The sequence below is a fragment of the Salvia splendens genome, chromosome 18, assembly GCF_004379255.2.
Source record: "Salvia splendens isolate huo1 chromosome 18, SspV2, whole genome shotgun sequence".
In the NCBI taxonomy this organism is placed as follows: Eukaryota; Viridiplantae; Streptophyta; class Magnoliopsida; order Lamiales; family Lamiaceae; genus Salvia; species Salvia splendens.
In genome coordinates this window covers 4,002,719-4,011,352 of record NC_056049.1, presented here as the reverse complement: position 1 = coordinate 4,011,352, position 8,634 = coordinate 4,002,719, and the positions used below count along the sequence as shown (strand labels likewise).

General features: G+C 42.8%; 2 non-coding genes across 2 annotated transcripts; both read right to left on the bottom strand.

The window, feature by feature from the left end:
* On the bottom strand, positions 1–161 carry LOC121778002. The gene has a single exon (XR_006045577.1). It is a non-coding gene; the product is annotated as a U1 spliceosomal RNA (small nuclear RNA).
* A 626-nt stretch (positions 162–787) lies between these two features.
* LOC121778001 lies at positions 788–948 on the bottom strand. The gene has a single exon (XR_006045576.1). It is a non-coding gene; the product is annotated as a U1 spliceosomal RNA (small nuclear RNA).
* Between the last annotated feature and the right edge of the window lie 7,686 nt (positions 949–8,634).

The following is an 8,634-nucleotide window of genomic DNA, read 5'->3' as shown; positions in this document are numbered from 1 at the left end:
GCAGGGGCCGCGCGAACGCAGGCCTCCTCTGACACAAATTATGACGTAGGCTCAACCACTTGGGCCGACCTTAGGCGGACGCCCCTCCCCAGTGCAATGGAGGTCACCAACCTAGGCCATGAGCCTTATGGATCACCCATCGACCCCATCCAGGTAAGTATGTTACTAGGTCCCAATTGCCCATATTTTATATCCCCACTCTCTATCCCTTCTTCTCTCTCACCGATGTGGGATAATACTCACTCCTGTGTGGCTGCCACAAGAGACAGTCCAGATGGGGTCGAGGGCTCGATCGATTTCATTGCTTGACTGACTCTCTACTGTAATCAAATGTTGACATTTTGTTTTAAATCATTTTTGTCCCATTATAAGCGATATGTTTCACTTGACACAAAAACATGGAAAAGGTATTGTGAGCTAGATATGAAGATAATAAAGGAAAGATGGAGTAAAGTGGAAGAGATGAGAAAGAATTAAATAGAAAAGAGAAAGAATAAAATAGAAAAAAAGATTAGGATTGAAGAGATAAGAGAGAATACAAATGAGTTAGTTTTTGACAAAATGTGGTAATAATTAAATGTGTTATTTTTAATGGTTCGTAGGTAATTAAATAACATTTCATTTAATTATTAGGGTTAAGAGATAAGAGAGATTACCTACATAACAAAATCTTTATAAATGATTCGTAGGTATTTTTAAAATTTCAACTTAACCCTAATGATTAAATGAAAGCTCGACCCAAATAATTGTAGATGGACTTATGGGCCTAATATTAAGACTAATATGGGCAGGGGCCGCGCGAACGCAGGCCCCCTCTGATACAAATTATGACGTAGGCTCGACCACTTGAGCCGACCTTAGGCAGGCGCCCCTCCCGAGTGCAATGGAGGTCGCCAACCTAGGCCATGGGCCTTATGGATCACCCATCGACCCCGTCCAGGTAAGTATGTTACTAGGTCCCAATTGCCCCTATTTTATATCCCCACTCTCTCTCCCTTCTTCTTCTCTCTCACCGATGTGGGTTAATACTCAACCCCATAAATTCCTTTTGCAAATCAAATTCTGTAGCCTTCTCCTCCCTACAGCTCTTGAAACCTATTTCTGATTATCCTCCAAATGTATGAGTCTAGATAGAGAAGAAGAGTGATGAGAAACAACTAAAGATTTGATCTTGATATATGTTTCTGAGCCATCACACAACTTATTCATCCAACCTTCCAAATGGTCTGCTACAAATCCATGTAGGTAACACATTATCAATACAAATTGACTCATTTGCATATTTCACTACTTCCATCACCACCAGCAATGACGAAACATAATTCAAAAAATAAACCAAGCCTGAAATTGATTGAATTAAAATTGTTGACAAACAACATGAGCCACTTCATCTACATATAGGTAGATCTCTTTCCAAGCATGCAAGATTACAGTTTTACATTCATTGAGAGCTTTAAGAAACATATTTCCCAACCATCTTGTCTCGAGGTGGCCCTGCACACGGATCATCCGAGGAGTTATTCATCCATCATGATAGTGGGAAGGAATTTGTAAGCATCCACAAATTTTAGCTCAATTATCTCTTCCTGATCAAGTTGGCCATCCACCCCAGCACAAGATCAGTGATGGTGCAACCTGTAAAGATTGCACACAATCACCACTTATTCAAAATTGCTTCAACCAGTTACCTTGATGATTGATTGCAATTGGTACATTTTTAACCATTTCAACTTGTCAATTGTGAGTAGTGTAAGAAAAATGTCCATGATTGCATCCTAAATCAGTAGAAGAAAAAAAACTACGGCCTCGCACCCGCATCTCCTTTGCAGCCATCTCCGTGACTACAGAGACAACCCAAATCAAGAAACACCAGTCCACAACCATCAGCGACAAGACTGCATACACCAGCCCCCTCTGGCACAAATTATGACGTAGGCTCGACCTCTTGGGCCGACCTTAGGCGACCTCTACAATGTAAAAATCATGGATTAAATATGCCCGGTCAATGGATTTTGACCAAATAATAAATGTGACGAGACATTTAATTTTGTGAAATTAAATGACATAGCGTCGATTATAAAACTAACTGAAATCAATTTCTAAGTCCCATATACCAATTGGGGTTAAGTAGAATTTATCAGTTAGTTAAATCTTCTATATGGGCTTGAATCCAACACTGCTGCTGCCAACGCCACCGCCGCCATTCCCTCCACCATGGCGACCACTGGACCGGTCAACACTTCATCGATTCCCTCGATGATGCCAACTCCTGGCTTCCCAGCCGCTTCATCCACCGTCCCTTGGGTTTGGGACAACCCCTTCGGGGCGTCCACTGGTTCCACCTTTGGTGGTTCGGTTGGTTCCACTTTTAGTGGTTCCTTCGGATCCTTTAATGGATCGAGTGTTGGTGCCTTCGGGCTCAATACTAGTGTTGGATCTTTCGGGATCAACACGAATGCTGGGGCCTTCGGGTCTCATGCGGGTGCTAGTCCCTTCGGGGCTGGTACGACCATGGCGGGCTCTATGCCCAACATGAATGGTGGGGGCTCTATGCCCAACCAAGTTGTTGGCTCCTTCGGGGGCAACGGAATTGGTTCCTTCCAAGGACCAACTGCGGCACCTTTGGCACCAAGAATGATGCCACCTGCCGAGAAACCACCCAAGTTTGGAGGATCAGACTTCAAGAGGTGGTATCAAAAGATGTTGTTCTATCTGACAACATTGGGCGTCGCCAACTTCCTCACGGAGAACGAGCCGCCCGCGCCAAGCGACCAAGAGACTAGGCTCGAAGTCATGGCGGACTATGAAGCTTGGAGAAAAGGGGATTATCTATGTAAAAACTTTATTTTAAGTGCATTAGATGATAGCCTCTATAATGTATACTCCAATGTAACCACATCTAAACAAATGTGGGAAAGCCTAGAGAAGAAATATAGCATAGACAATGCTGCAGGGACTGAACAGGTTGTAGCATCCAAGTTTATGGACTACAAGATGGTCGACTCTCGACCCATCATGGAGCAAGTCCAAGAGCTCCAAATGATCATCCACTCCTTAGTGGCTGAAGGGATGACCTTGCCCGATAAGTTCCTAAGGTGCACGATCATTGACAAGCTCCCTCCAAGTTGGAAGGACTTCAAGAGTTATCTCAAGCACAAGCGAAAGCAGATGACCCTTGAAGACTTGATCGTGAAGTTGCGCATTGAGGCCGACGTGCGCAAAAGTGATCAGAAGGCTAAAGGCTTCACCCCAAATGAAGCCAAAGCCAACCTGTTGGAGCGGGGCGGTCCCTCCAACAAACGCCCTCGCCCAAACCGTCCAAATGACAAAGGGAAGGGAAAGCAGCCTTCAAGGAAGTTTGAAGGCGACTGCTACAAATGTGGCAAACCGGGCCACTTTGCCAAAGACTGCCGCAGCAAGAAGAAGAAGCCGGCAGCCCACGTCGTTGAGAAGGAGTTCAAGGACTGGGATGAGAACGACCTCATTGCAGTGGTCACTGAAGAGGTTAACCTTGTTGATAACAAGGGAGGCTGGTACATCGACACCGGCGCTACTGCTCATGTTTGCTCCGACAGGAGCAAGTTTGCCTCCTACACTGCTGTTGAAGGGAGGAAGATCAACATGGGGAATCAAGCATCGTCCGAAGTCCTCGGCGTTGGCAACGTGATTCTCATGATGACGTCTGGCCTAACTATCACTTTGAAGGATGTGCTGCATGTCCCGGACATCCGCAAGAACCTAGTGTCAGGATCAATACTAGTTAATAAAGGGTTTAAACTTGTATTTGAGTCCGATAGGTTTGTCTTGTATAAGTTTGGAAAATCCATCGGAAAAGGTTATGTAACCGATGGGCTTTTCAAGCTTAGTGTAGCAACTCGAAGTGTTGCGAAGCCATTGGCCAATAAGAATAAAGCATCTACTTCCTCTTATTTGATTGAGTCTTCAAATTTGTGGCATTGTAGATTGGGACATGTAAATTCAAAAGCCATTAAAAGATTTGTAAATTTAGATTTACTAAAGGCTAATGATTTGGATATCCAAGATAAATGTGAAATTTGTCTTGAAGCAAAAATGACTAAGTTGCCGTTTCACTCGGTTGAACGAAGCACAAAACCCCTTGAATTAATTCACACGGATGTATGTGATTTAAAGATGTTGCAAACTAGAGGTGGTAAAAAGTACTTTATCACTTTCATAGATGATTGCACAAGATATTGCTACATTTATCTTTTAAGAAGCAAAGATGAAGCAATAGAGGCGTTCAAAAATTATAAGAACGAAGTTGAGAATCAACTTGGTTGTAAAATCAAAATGATTCGAAGCGATAGAGGAGGCGAATATGTAGCCCCGTTTGAGGAGTTATGCAACGCAAGTGGTATAATTCATCAAACAACTGCTCCATATTCACCACAATCTAATGGTGTTGCAGAACGCAAGAATCGAACTCTAAAAGAGATGATGAATGCACTGCTACTCAGTTCAGGATTACCACATAACATGTGGGGGGAAGCTGTTTTGACAGCAAACTATATCTTGAATAAAATCCCTCTCAAAGGAAAAGATGTTACTCCTTATGAGTTGTGGAAGGGAAGGAAGCCATCCTACAAATACCTCAAAGTGTGGGGGTGTTTGGCAAAGGTGATGGTTCCTCCGCCCAAAGAAGTTACAATCGGACCTAAGACGGTTGATTGCATCTTCATTGGATATGCACTTAACAGTAGTGCATATCGATTTGTTGTTCACAAGTCTGAAATATCGACTATCACAGTAGGAACAACAATTGAGTCGAGGAATGCTGTATTTCTCGAAAATACCTTTCCTTGCAAAGATAAGGAAAAAGTATCAACCAATTCTGAGACAAGAATTGAAGAAGCCACTAGTTCTAAACAAGTGGAAGAAGAAGCCACTAGTTCTAAATCAACAGATGCGGAACCTGAATCGCGCAAGCGTGCAAGGCCCGATCCAAAAGATACAGTACTAAGACGTGGTAATAGAGTCAGAACACCAAAAACTTTTGGTCCTGACTACATTGCTTTCATGTTGGATGAAGAACCAACATCGATAAAAGTAGCCTTTGCTGGCCCAGACGGGCTGCATTGGAGAGAAGCTGTTCAAAGCGAAATTGATTCAATTTTGCTAAACCACACATGGGTGTTGGTTGATTTGCCCGAAGGTGCTAAACCTTTAGGATGCAAATGGGTTCTTAAAAGAAAGTTTAAGGCCGATGGAACAGTTGATAAGTATAAAGCCCGATTAGTAGTAAAGGGTTTTAAACAAAAAGAAGGACATGACTTCTTCGATACCTATTCACCTGTAACAAGGATTACATCTATCCGGGTGCTTCTCGCTATTGCTGCATTGCACAATCTCGAGATTCATCAAATGGATGTAAAGACCGCGTTTCTGAATGGTGAACTAGAAGACGAAATCTACATGGAACAACCCGAAGGGTTTGTAGTACCTGGACAAGAGAAAAAGGTATGCAAGCTCGTGAAATCCCTATATGGATTGAAACAAGCGCCATTGCAATGGCACTTGAAGTTTGATAATGTGATGTTATCAAATGGGTTTAAAATCAACGAGTGCGACAAATGTGTCTACATCAAGAGCACTAATAACGGTCATGTTATAGTGTGTCTCTACGTTGATGATATGTTAATCTTGGGTAGCAACACTCAAGTAATTAACGATACAAAGGCCATGTTAAAGAGAAACTTTGACATGAAAGACATGGGTCTAGCCGATGTAATTCTTGGAATGAAGATTCTAAGAACGAATGATGGAATCATCTTAACACAATCACATTATGTTGAGAAGATATTGAATAAATTCAAAGCCTATGATGGCGCGCCGGTTAAGACTCCAATTGAACTCGACGTTCACTTGAGCAAAAACAAAGGCGAGCCCGTTGCACAAGAAGAGTATGCACGGGTCATCGGGTGCATTATGTACTTGACTAATTGCACTCGACCTGACATTGCTTGTGCCGTGAACAAGTTAAGTCGTTACACGAGCAATCCAAGCAAAGAGCATTGGAGAGCTCTTGTGAGGGTTTTGAGATATTTAAAACACACTCAAAATCTTGGGCTACACTTCTCGAGATACCCCCCGGTGCTTGAAGGGTACTGTGATGCCAATTGGATATCCGATAATAGAGACTCACTTTCAACAAGTGGATATGTCTTTACTATTGGGGGTGGTGCTGTATCGTGGAAATCCACAAAACAGACCTGTATAGCCCGATCAACAATGGAATCGGAGTTCATTGCCTTGGATAAGGCTGGTGAGGAAGCCGAGTGGCTTAAGAACTTCCTTGAAGACATTCCATGTTGGTCTAAGCCAGTGCCACCAGTGCTGATTCACTGCGATAGCCAAGCGGCTATTGGAAGGGCAAACAATGGTTTCTATAACGGTAAGTCTCGACATATACGTCGACGACATAACACCGTGAGACATTTGATCACAACAGGGGTGATTACAATTGACTATGTGAAGTCAATAGATAATCTAGCGGATCCGCTAACCAAAGGGTTAAACCGTGATCAAATGAATAAGTTGCTAGAGGGAATGGGTTTGAAATCCACAAACTAAAGAATTGTCATAGTGGTAACCCAACCATGATGACTGGAGATCCCAAGAACTTGGTTCAAAGGGACAACTAAGCTATGAGAGTTCATGGAAAAACACTCAAACTATATCTATTCCCTAGAGAGCAATAGAGTGTTGGAGAACTTGCCTCGTGGTAAAGGCTAAGTCTATGACTTTTAATGGTTCTTAAGGATCTCAAAGAGATGGAATTCTCAAAGAGACCAAGTATGGCAAGGTACTTGACTAAGAATCACCTACGTAAGTGCGAAGTGTGGTCGCTTCATAAAAAACGCACTTATGAATCCAAAGTGGTGTCCAAGACCGCAATGGACACAAAACGTGAGAACGGATGAGGTTGAGGTGTTTAAGTGTTAACACCATTGTCTCGGTGCACGCCGTGGGGGATTAGTTCAAAGCATCGCGCTACTAAGCCGCCTGTGTATCCGATGGTGTCGACTATGGAGGGTTCAAAGTCAACAACTACCTATCCTTATGCTTATATACCTCGCGAGGGTTGAGCTTGTGTCTGCATGCATATGCATTCGGCTATTTCCACTCATGTGGGGGATTGTAAAAATCATGGATTAAATATGCCCGGTCAATGGATTTTGACCAAATAATAAATGTGACGAGACATTTAATTTTGTGAAATTAAATGACATAGCGTCGATCTACATTTTACGTAGGTAAATGTAGTATATTCACTTTCTCAAATCCGATTTCCGGTGAGTGAGAAATAGTGGATTAAAGTTGGGCATAATTAGCTTTTAATTAAAGCTTGGAGATGGAGCTTAGGGAATAATTAACTAGTGTTAATTATCCCACATTGGAGGATTAACACATCTTTAATGTGTATAAATTAAGTGACTTTATGTTACTTAATAATTATAGTGGACCAAGATGGGTGAAAGAGCCCACACGCGCGCACACGCGCGCGCCGCCGCCGCCGCCCGCCCGCCCGAGCCCGTGCTCGCGGTCGCGGTCGCGGGCCGCGGGCCGCGGGCCCGAGCCCGAGCCCGATCTCGATCTCGATCTTGGACTTGGATCTTGGCAATTGGTCTTTGGGCTTGGTGCTTGGCCCAAACTATTCTTTTTGGACCACCGCCGAGTCAGCAATCCAAGTGGCTTGACACGTCGTCAAGCGAGGCACAGTCACGGTTGCCACGTGAGAAATCCACACGCTCCACACACGGGTGGCACATTACAGCCACACGCCTGTAACCGACGTCGGTTACGTTTTTGCCATGATGAGCCTTCAATGGCTGGTTGACCCTTACAAGCATTCTCTGCATAAGCTCTCTCCCTCTCCCTGCATTGTCTTTCTGTCGAAGCTCTGCCCTCTCCTCCATCCCGTTCGCCGGAGCTCTGCTGATTGCGGTGCTGCATCAGAAGAGACGTAGCCGTTTTACCTTTGGGGACGACACGCCAAACCGAGAGCACTACCGGGGCGTATCTCGTCTTGCGGGAAGAGGCCTCCTCGACTCGGCTGTCATAGCATACTGGTTTAGTTGTTTCATTTTCGTTGTAACTTCAGTTCTTTTTTGTATTCCTTCTTTTGGGTTGTATTACGCCCGGTTTTGTTATCTTGTAATCCCAGAAACCAACATACAAATCCTTATCTTCTTACAACTCTCGAAACATATTTCTCCTCCATATGTATGAGTTTAGAGAGAGATACGAGAAAAAAGTAAATACAATTTATTTAGGTCCCAAGATAGATAAATCTAGAATATGATAAGCCTTTTCATCTTTTTTATTCTCTTTACGAAAGACATCTCTTTTTTTTATTTATTGTAATATATTAAAATAAAGATTGTTTTAAATCAAAGATATAAGGATCTAAAAAGGTAGTACTACAATACAAACATAAAATCAAATAGATAAATAAGATAATTGGTAATTGGTTAATATTCATTTTAATTTGTTCAAAATCTTTTGAATATTAATTGTGCATATAAAACACATTATATACATATTTGTTCATCCCGCATTGTGAAACTTGTTGGGATCATTCTAATATTTGTAGTACTAATATTTATGATCATT